General features: G+C 41.5%; 1 non-coding gene across 1 annotated transcript; it reads left to right on the forward strand.

Moving 5' to 3' along the window:
• Nucleotides 1–1,283: 1,283 nt before the first annotated feature.
• Nucleotides 1,284–1,472, forward strand: LOC129505728 (U2 spliceosomal RNA). The gene has a single exon (XR_008663583.1). It is a non-coding gene; the product is annotated as a U2 spliceosomal RNA (small nuclear RNA).
• Nucleotides 1,473–11,114: the final 9,642 nt, after the last annotated feature.

The raw sequence follows: 11,114 nt of genomic DNA on the forward strand, positions 1-11,114 counted from the left end.
TAAAGATACCACTGCGGGTGCTTGCTTCGGCAGCACATATACTAAAGATATCACTGCGAAGTCTTCCAAAGGAAATAGGCTACAGATCATCATTTACCTCTAATCACCATACAGTTATTGTCACAGATCTTCCATCAGTGTGTGGGAGGGAAATTTACTGTTATTCTTTGGTTATTTCTTGGGATTTTTTTTTCCCCCTTGGGATTTTTTGATGAGGGTTTTTGTCTGTGGTATGTGTTTGAACATTTTGTGAACTATTTCAAGAAGGAAAAATGTCCCATACTAGAATACCTGAAAGCCTGGGGATTTGGGAGAAACACTGTAGAGTAGTTATAACTCTTGTCAACATTTCAGAGAGCCTATTGTTCTCTCTCTGAACAATAGGTCAGGGCAGCCCAGGTGGCCCAGTGGTTTAGCGCCGCCTTCAGCCCAGGGCATGATCCTGGAGACCCGGGATCAAGTCCCATGTCAGGCTCCCTGCATGGAGCCTGCTTCTCCCTCTGCCTGTGTCTCTGCCTCTCTCTCTCTCTCTCTCTCTCTCTCTCTCTCTCTCTCTCTCTCTGTGTGTGTGTGTGTGTGTGTGTCTCTCATGAATAAATAAAATCTTAAAAAAAAGTAGATCAGCACAGGTACTTGTTACAGGATGTAGCAAAGGGGACTATTCTACGAAAATAAGAACAAGATCACTATTCTCAGTCTCACCTGAAGCTCACCTTTCTCAGCTCCTGCTATCCTACTGGAGAGGTGTGTGGAGAGCAGGAAGTAAGGAGGGTGGCTAACAAGTAGGCAGTGGAGGTGTGGGTGAAGGGTTATGGATGCCACCCTCCAGCACAGAAGCAAGCCCCAAAGTTTAATGTGTACCCTGTTGGGCTGGTTACTCAGACACCATGTGCAAGTCCCCCATGTGCACCTGCCCCCAACTTACAGAAAGTAGACAGTCCTATTCCCCTGGTGGTCAAAGATTACATCTAATCATATACAAGCAATCTGCAAACATCTTTGCATATGCACAAAAGTATTTTTAAAAATTATGTTTCCCTTTGCATATTTTAAATTTGACATCTATAGCTTTTCAAAAATTGAGATAGTTGAAATGATGCAATTTTTAGCATACTGTCAATTTGACTTTGTAAGATAAAACTGTTAAATCATTTTTTTTCCTGTATCTAACAGAAACTACCGTTTTGATTGTTTCATTATCCTTTTCTTTTTTTAAATGCAAACCAGGGCACCCCACTGGCTTAGTCTATAGAGCTTGTGACTTTAAGCCCCACATTGAGTGTAGATCCTGGCCTTTTGGCTAAGATCAAGTATAGTTTCTGTTATCACCAGAATATCTGATATGTCCTCTACCCAAGGACAACATATAAAGTGGATTTCGGAAACAGGGAGATGGAAACAGGAGCTTGTTCTGTCCACTTGATGCATTGACCTCCTGATACTGCAGTACCTCCAGAAACAGTGCAACCCCCCTAGGGCTAAAACAAAGATTCAAAAAACTAAAAGATGCAAACAACTTTTTTTTAAATATTTTTTTTCTGGGACACCTAGGTGGCTCAGTGATTGAGCATCTACCTTCGGCTCAGGTGGTATCCCAGGGTCCTGGGATTGAGTCCCACATGGGGCACCCATGAGGAGCCTGCTTCTGCCTTGCCTTTGTATCTGCCTCTCTCTCTCTCTCTCATAAATAAATAAAACCTTTAAAAAATAATAAAATAAATATTTTTTCTTTATATGTAATCTCAATGTCCAATGTGTGGCTCAAACTCATCACCCCAAGATCAAAAGTCTCATACTCTACCCACAGAGCCAGCCTAGTGCCCTACAAGCTTTTTTTTTTTTTTTTTAATTTATTTATGATAGTCACACAGAGAGAGAGAGAGGCAGAGACACAGGCAGAGGGAGAAGCAGGCTACATGCACCAGGAGCCTGACATGGGACTCGATCCCGGGTCTCCAGGATCGCGCCCTGGACCAAAGGCAGGCACCAAACCGCTGCGCCACCCAGGGATCCTTTCAAGCTTTTTTTTTTAAATAGGAAAGTTTACATCATTCCTTTTTCTCCTTGAACTTATATTTCCATTTTACTTACCTGATGATACTTGATCACAAATTATGATGCATAAAATTTAATTATTTTAATTATTTCTAATCCCATTCATTTCTGTGAGATCTTGTTACTCAGCCATTGTAGTTACTCACTTTTTCACCACCCTGGAGGATTTTACACTCAGAGTATAAGAGTAAGATTCAGCGAAGTGGGATTTTCATGTATGAAGGAGAAAGGAGCTCATGTGAAAAAAGAGCCTTGATCTCAGGAGGCAAGGAGATGATATGTTTTAGGCAGGAATTTGTGTGGAAGGTAAAGTTCTGGATACCAAGTCCACTGAAGTCGTCCTTGCCCACATACCCTTGAAATGTTTCTGTGTATTAATTTGAAGAATGCTGTCCTAGACTATTTGGCCATTAAAATATTTATAAGTGTATTGATTTATACACACCTAGTCACTTTTTTTTTTAAGATCTATTTATTCATGAAAGACACAGAGAGGCAGAGACACACAGACAGAGGGAGAAGCAGGCTCCTCGCACAGAGCCTGATGCAGGACTCGATCCCAGATCCTGGGATCACACCCTGAACCTAAGGCAGACGCTCAACCGCTGAGCCACCCAGGCATCTCTATACCTAGTCACTTTAGCCACAGAAAGGTTTTATATAGGGCAGCCCCGGTGGCCCAGTGGTTTAGCGCTGCCTTTAGCCCAGGGCATGATCCTGCAGACCCGGGGTCAAGTCCCATGTTGGGCTCCCTGCATGGAGCCTGCTTCTCTCTCTCTCTCTCTCTCTCTCTCTCTCTCTCTGTCTCTCATGAATAAATAAATCTTAAAAAAAATGGAAAGGTTCTATATAGATTTAGTGCATGGCAGAGAAACTCACTATTGAACAATTTCGAACTATGTATGAGAATAAACTGAACGCAGAAACAACTTTTTTATTATGGTAATGTGGAAAGTTTTCCCAGAATTATTCCAGAAAAACAGATTACATCCGTCATCCATAGGTTAAAAATAAATCTCTGAAGTGTTTGGTTTGTATTATAAAAGCAGAAACTTTAAGGCAGCCCAGGTGGCTCAGCGGTTTAGCGCCGCCTGCAGCCCAGGGCGTGATCCTGGAGACCCGGGATCGAGTCCCACATCGGGCTCCCTGCATGGAGCCTGCTTCTCCCTCTGCCTGTGTCTTTGCCCCTCTCTCTGTGTGTCTCATCAATGAATAAATAAAATCTTAAAAATAAAAGCAGAAACTTTAAATTTTGAAATGGAACTTTTAACATTATTTTTTTTTATTTTAAAATGACAATGAGGGATGCCTGGGTGGCTCAGCCGTTGTCTGCCTTCAGCTCAGGGCGTGATCCCGGGTCTGGGGATCGAGTCCCACATTGGGCTCCCTGCAGGGAGCCTGCTTCTCCCTCTGCCTATGTCTCTGCCTCTCTCTCTCTCTCTCTCCCTCCTGAATAAATAAAAATCTTTTAAAAAAATAAATAAAATGACAATGAAACGTCAACCTAAAACATAAGGTGAAAGACTGGGTCAGAAGCGGGAGGGAATACAGCAGAACTATTTTCATGTAATCCATGCCTGGGAACACATGTAAGTACAGGATAGAACCCCAGAGCCCTGTTTCTCATAAGCTTAGTGCCTCACAAAGTTGCTGGAAAGTCCCTTACATCCTCTGTTAGTTATATTCAGAAAAGCCTATCCAGTCTACTTGAGGGAAGACTCGCTCATTCTAGCTCTTTCCTAGAAAGGGCTCATCTCCGTTGCTCCAGTGCTGGGAAACGTGCAAGCAATCATCCTAGGTTAGCAGGATGGCTAAAGGGACCTTCCACCAACTCTGTTGCTAGGAAACCCAAATCCCTCCAGCCCCTTGATATGACTGTGGGGCCTCACTGTGTAGCAGTTAGGAGCTCACACTCCGGCACTAGATTGTCTGGATTGGAACCTTGCTCTGCCACTTACTACATGTCCTTTGCCAAAGTACTTTACACTCTCTAAGCCTAGCTTTTTTCCACAAATCCAAAGTTGGTCTAACAGTTATTACACTAGAATTGTTGTAAAGACTAAATATGTCTTTACAAAGACATATGTCACATGTTTAGAACATTGCCTGGCACCACGTATAAAGCTTGCTACCATTAGCTTTTATTAACTAAGGGCTAACTTTATCTGACTACAGCTTCTAAATTTACCAGAGCACTACTAACTACCTTATTTAAGCAGTGTTTTCAGATCGGGTCTCAATTTAGCATACATTAAAATCACCTGAGAGGCTTGTTAAAAAACAGATTCCTGGGGCCCATCCCTAGAATTTCTAATTTAGTCACTCCTGAATGTGGCCCAAAAATGTGAATTCTAATTCTAACAAGTTCCCAGATCATGCAAATCCTGATGTTCCAGGGACCCCCCCCCCTTAGAAACCCCTGACATATAATGAGGCTCTGTGTTATTTTGAATTTTCGTTTCATTTATATGTGGTACAGAGTATTAGGATAAATTAAGAAGTTATTTACACAGGTGAACAGAAGAACTAAGATCCCTCAGTAACTCAGATGTTTCACACAAAGGCCCAAAGAGATGAGGGGAGAAGTAACTAGAATCCACAGAAGAGAGTTAACTTCGTGAAGCTCTTACTCTCTTTTTCAAGAGTCAAAGCCAGCCTCAATGTAGGCAAACCCTATAGAGGTCAATGTCCTAATGCACTCACTGTCTTATCACTCAGTTCTCTCTTGGGCTCCCATTGGCTGAACCCAGAAGATTCAGAGGTCACAAGAGTTGTTCTGGGTGTAGCTGGGAATGCATACAGGTGAGTTTTTCAAGACCTTTCCAGGGGATCCTTAAATTCAAAACTGTATTGATAACATTAAGATGTTATTTGCCTTTTTCACTTTTATTCTCTCATTAGTGAACAGTAGAGTTTCCCAAAGGCTGTCTGACCTATGATATTTCAACTGATTGAGTGAAGAAGAAGATGTGAAAATCCAGCTGTCTTCTGTTAATCCAGATATTGAGGACAGTTACAAAACTGGAAAGCAATGCTTTTTATTTAAAAAGGATATTGGCAGCAGTTTAGCACCTGCCTTTGGCCCAGGGTGTGATCCTGGAGTCCCGGAATCAAGTCCCACATCAGGCTCCCTGCATGGGGCCTGCTTCTCCCTCTGTATCTCTGCCTCTCTCTCTCCTCTGTGTGTCTCTCATGAATAAATAAATAAAATCTTTAAAAAAAAAAAAAAAAAAGGATATTGGGGCAGCCCCAGTGGCCCACCAGTTTAGTGCCACCTTCAGCCCAGGGCATGATCATGGAGACCGGGGATTGAGCCCTGCTTCAGGCTCCCTGCTTGGAGCCTGCTTCTCCCTCTGCCTGTGTCTCTGCCCACCCCCCCTCTCTCTCTGCCTCTCATGAATAAATAAAATAAAATTTTTTAAATAAATAAAAAGGATATTGGGGTCACTGGGCTGGCTCATATGGTAGAGCATGTGACTCTTGATCTCAGGGTTGTGGTTTACAGCCCTACATTGGCTATAGAGATTACTTAAAAATAAAATCTTTTTTTTTTAAAAAGGGTAAACAAAGACATGTTATTCCATGTCACAGTGAAGAGCACCCACGAAAAAATTCATGATATTTTCCACATTACTTAAAATGTGTGATTTATATACAGACATTTGTATTACTTTTAAGAAATTGCCATTAGGCTATAATTATTACTATCTGCCTCTTAGTCTGTTCACTTCTACCTAACAGGAAAATGAATGATTTCATTCCTTTGTATTTTTAGTAGCAACTAAAGCTGTCCAGAAACTTGCTAGATATGTGCCCTAAGCTGATGCTCAAAGATCTGCAGAGTTCTTTTTTCTTAAGAAGCAATGTATTAGTGCATCTGGGTGGCTCAGTCAGTAAAGCATCACTCTTGATTTCAGCTCAGGTCCTGATCTCAGGGTCATGAGATTGAGCCCTGTGTTAGGCACCGTTCTCAGTGGAGAGTCTACTTCAGATTCTCTGTCCATCCTAGCCCTTGCTGTCTCTCTTTCTCTCTCCCTCCCTCTCTCTCTCTCTCAAATAAATAAATAAATAAATATTTTTTTAAATTTAAAATAAAGAAGTAATATATCTCACCTAGATCCTTGTGTTGGGGTTATAGAGGCATCTGCAAACTGGAAGAGCAGGCCTGAGACAGAGCTCGTGCCTATAAAACCCTACTGGAAAGTGACAGGGACTTAATGGGAGTTGCTGGCATTTCAGACAAATTGGCCCCTAGCCATATCCCCTGAAATTGTCCAAGAACAAGGAGAAGGGAAGCAAAGTCTTCTAGGAAGGCCCTGATGTGTCTTGAAATTTATAAAAGAGACACAAGCACCCAATAAACATGCACAGAGGGATCCCTGGGTGGCGCAGCTGTTTGGCTCCTGCCTTTGGCCCAGGGCGCAATCCTGGAGACCCGGGATCGAATCCCACGTCGGGCTCCCGGTGCATGGGGCCTGCTTCTCCCTCTGCCTGTGTCTCTGCCTCTCTCTCTCTCTCTCTGTGTGTGACTATCATAAATAAATAAAAATTAAAAAAAAAAAAACATGGACAGATGCTCCTTAAAAGTGATAATAAAAGACATACAAATTAAAACAATGAAAAATCCTTTTTTACTCAATAGTTCAGAAATCATGTCCCAAAAAATGATAATGCAATATGATATTATTCACTTCAAAATTTAGAAGATAAACTTACAGTGTTTTATGTCAATTATATCTCTATAAAGCTGGAAAAAAGTTTGAGGGTAGACCTCATGTTAGGTGTTCCTACCATGCACACACAAAAAAAGCATGATGTGGGGCGCCTGGATGACTCAGTTGGTAAAATGTCCACCTTTGGCTCAGGTCATGATCCTGGAGTCCTGAGATCGAGCTCCTTGTCGGGCTCCCTGCTTAGTGAGGAGCATGCTTCTCCCTCTCCTGCTCCCCTCGCTGTGTGTGCGCTTGCTCTCTCTCTCTCTCTCTCTCTCTCTCTCTCTCCCTCTCTAGACAAAATCTAAAAAAAGCAAAACACAAAAAACAAGGACACAAGGACACTGGGAGGTATTAGGTATCTTTATTACTTTGATTGATGATGGTTTCACAGGTGTTCATATGTCCAAACTCATCAAACTATGCCTATTAAATACACTCACTTCTTTGTATATCAGTGATACCTCAATGAAGCTGTGCTTCTTTTTAAAAAGTGATAATATCCACAGTTAGCAGGGTGGGGGAAAATGATATACTCACATAGGGTTGTTGAGAGTGTCAGTTGATAAAGGCTTTCACACGAAGCATTAAAGACACATACTCTTTGACCCAGCAGTGCTACTTCTGGGAGAATATTTTAGAGAAATAATCTAGTCTAGTGAGCATCCAGAGGCACTTGAACGTTTGTTTCATAAATGCTTTCAATAATTTATCTCATGCCATAAGCAACCAGACAGCAGGGAGCCCATGGCAGGAGGGCAGTGAGGGAGTCCAATTCCTCTCTTCCTGCCCTGCCATGAGTAGTGACTACCTCAAGTGGGCCACGTCCAAAGCAGGAAGCCCAGAAGGTGGTATCAGCCTCTTCCATTTCTATCTCATTGGCCAGAACCAAATGATATGGCCACCCAACCCGTAAGGGTGTCTGGGAAAGCATGTGTTTATCTTTCCTGTTTTTAAAATAGAGCAGGGCAGTCAGTGAAAGGGAGTTGAAGTGAATGTTAAATAAATGAGCCAAGTTGCAAAAAATACTCCACGACCTACACGTCCACCTGTACGAAATTGATTTGTTGTTATTGTTGTTTGTTATTGTTACGGAATTGATTAAATAAAATAGAGAAGACCCCTCCTATGCAGCCACTTATCGCGCGGTAATCCTGTTCACTGTATATTTAGTAAAAAGAGTATGATGTGTTTCACAAGATCCCATTCTGCTAAAAAGATAAGGATCCTATATACTCACAGAAAAACCCGATATGCATGGTAATGTTAATTCTGGAAATTCTTTAAGGATTCTACATTCTCTGAAATTTCTTTGGCAGGTAATCACATCTTAGTTTTAGAATAAAGAACAGAACATAAATTTCCATTTTTGAGTTCTCATTGGACCTGAAACAGGAGATAAACTAGTCTATTAAGAGCACCTTGAGGAGGCCTCCTGCCCCCAAGTGACCTCCAAGTCTTAGCCATAAAACGTTCTCAAGATTGACTCAAAGCCAAGTATAAAGAACCATAAATAAATCATTTTGGAAAATACTGTTACTTGCGGTCTGTTACGTTTCACTTTACTTCTAAGAGGACAAACTCCAGCACACCCTCCGTTGCCTGACCAAAGCTTAGTCAGTGAAGCCAGGTGGTAATTACTACAGGGACAGGCTCAGATCAAAATCGTGAGGAACCTGATTCAGAGGAAAGCTAATCAGTGTGCCAAAAAGAAGTCATGCCTGAGGACACTAAGTAGAAAGTTATTTGTAAATTGGTCCAGTGGGTTTTGACAGTCAGTGTATCATCTCCAAGGAAATCTCAGGAACAGCAACATACAGCGTAAGTTCTCCTGGGAGTTTCTTTTTTTTTTTTTTAATTTTATTTAAATTTTTATTTATTTATGATAGTCACAGAGAGAGAAAGAGAGAGAGAGGCAGAGGGAGAAGCAGGCCCCATGCACCGGGAGCCCGACGTGGGATTCGATCACGGGTCTCCAGGATCGCGCCCTGGGCCAAAGGCAGGCGCCAAACTGCTGCGCCACCCAGGGATCCCCTCCTTGGAGTTTCCTGTGATTTGGTTTATTTGATTGCTGATGGGACTCCTCTTAAGACATAGTATAGACATTGTGCAGAGTTCTATTTTTAAATCAACACTAACCAAATTTTTAAAAGATAATAGCACGAATCTATCTTGCTCCCAAATCCTCAGGTCTGAAGAGGCTCTAGGCTTCGACCTTAAGTATCTGGGCCAGCGTTCCAGAAAACTTACAGGTCTGTGGTTGCTTTCCAAGTGACAGTAATCCATTCTCATAAGATTACTGTGAACCAAAAGGAGTATCAACACATACACTTTGTGGAAACAATGTAGGAACTCTGGTCCCTTTACCTCCTTTTACAGAAGTAGAAGAAATCCAAAAGAAAAGGGAAGTAAAGAAGGTAAAACTCTGGAAACAATAATAAGAATATAAATATGAGGATTGGAGGCAGAAGGGAGCAAGGACCGGAAGGTGGATCAGTGTGAAGGCTAAAATAATAATGAAGGTCAAGGGCACTCAAGGACAGAGTTCACTTAGCAGCTTTGTAAAATGTCCGAGAAACCCAAAGAATATACTGGTTAAAATCAAATTTTAAAATGTGCCTCAGGCACCTGGCTGGCTCAGTTGGAAGAACACAAGCCTCTTGATCTCAGGATGGTGAGTTCAAGCCCATGTTGGGTATAGAGATTACTAAAAATATTGTAAAAATAAAGAAAACCCTTAAAATGTGCTTGACTATCCATGTTGCCTAAACCGTATTTCTTGAACTTAGCTGATTAACAGAATCATTTTGGGGGTTTTGTTTTTGTTTTCATATAGATTCTCGAGTCCCATGTTGCCTGGATAACTGTCTTCAAATCAGTGCAGACCTCTCATCTTTGTTCCTTATTTTCAAGTTTGTTTTGGCTAGTCTGTGTCCTTTGCATTTCTGTTTCAGGGTTCGATTGGCTAATGTTAAGGATTTTTGTGTCCATCCTTCATGAGCAACATTAATCTTTTCCTATAATGACTTTATCATTATTGGTGGATAATGATTTCATAAAATGAGTTGGAAGGGTTCTTTCCTCTATTTTCTGAAAGAATTGGTATATCATTTCTTCCTTAAATGTTTGATGGGATTCACCAGTGAATCCATATAAGACTGAAGTTCACTTTATGGAAAAATATGTACATATAAATTCCATTTAATTAATAGATAGAAGGGGTACCTGGGTGGCTCAGTCAGCTAAGCATCTGCCTTCAGCTCAGGTCATGATCCCAGGGGTCCTGGGATGGAGCCCTGCATCATGCTCCCTGCTCAATAGGGAGCAGCTTCTCCCACCCCTTCTGGGCCCTCCCTCCTGCTCATGCTCTTGCTCATGCTCTCTCTCAAATGAATAAATAAAAAATATTTTAAAAATGAGCAATTAATAGATATAAGACTCTTCAAATTTTCCGTTTCTTTTTGAGATAATTTTGGTAACTTATGTCCTCAACAGATTTACTCATTTCATTGATTGGCATAAAATTGTTCATACTACTTCCTTATTAGCCCTCCAGGAATGTTCAGAGATGACCCTCTTTTATACCTGATGTTGGTAATTTGTATAGTCCCTCTTTTTTAATCAGTCTGATTACAGGTTTATCCATTTAGTTGATTATGTTTGATATACTGTGTTTCATTTCTAAATATTCTCTCATTGCCTTTGCAACTTCCTCTCTGACTTTTATGAAACAGTGTGCTGTTGGAACGTCTGGCTGGCTCAGTTGGTAGAGCCTGCAACTCTTGATCTTGGGGTCCTGAGTTTGAGCCCCACATTGGGTGTGGACCCTATTTAAAAAAAGAAAAAGAATGTTGTTTAATTATCAGATATTTAGGGGTTTTCAGGATAACTTTTGTAATTAATTTCTAATTTAATTCTATTGTAGAGGAAAAAAAAAAAACCTGCCTTCTGCTCAGGTCATAATCCCAGGGCCCTGGGTTGGAGCCCCACATCGGACTCTCTGCTGGACAGGTAGCCTGCTTCTCCCTCTCCTTCTCCTGCTGCTCCTCTGCTTGTGCGCTCTCTCTCTCTCTCTCTCTCTCTCTGTATCAAATAAATAAAATCTTTTTTTTAATGCTTTTATTTATTTATTCATGAGAGACACAGAGAGAGAGGCAGAGACATAGGCAGAAGGAGAATCAGGCTCCCTGTGAGGAGCCTGATGCAGGACTCGATCTGAGGACCCCAGGATCATGCCCTGAGCCAAAGGCAGATAGATGCTCAACCACTGAGCCACCCAGGCATCCCTGATGGTCAGCATTTAAATGTGATTATCAATATGGTTTAAATCCACCATCTTACTGTTTG

Source organism: Nyctereutes procyonoides, unplaced genomic scaffold (assembly GCF_905146905.1).
Source record: "Nyctereutes procyonoides isolate TBG_1078 unplaced genomic scaffold, NYPRO_anot_genome, whole genome shotgun sequence".
Taxonomy (NCBI): domain Eukaryota; kingdom Metazoa; phylum Chordata; class Mammalia; order Carnivora; family Canidae; genus Nyctereutes; species Nyctereutes procyonoides.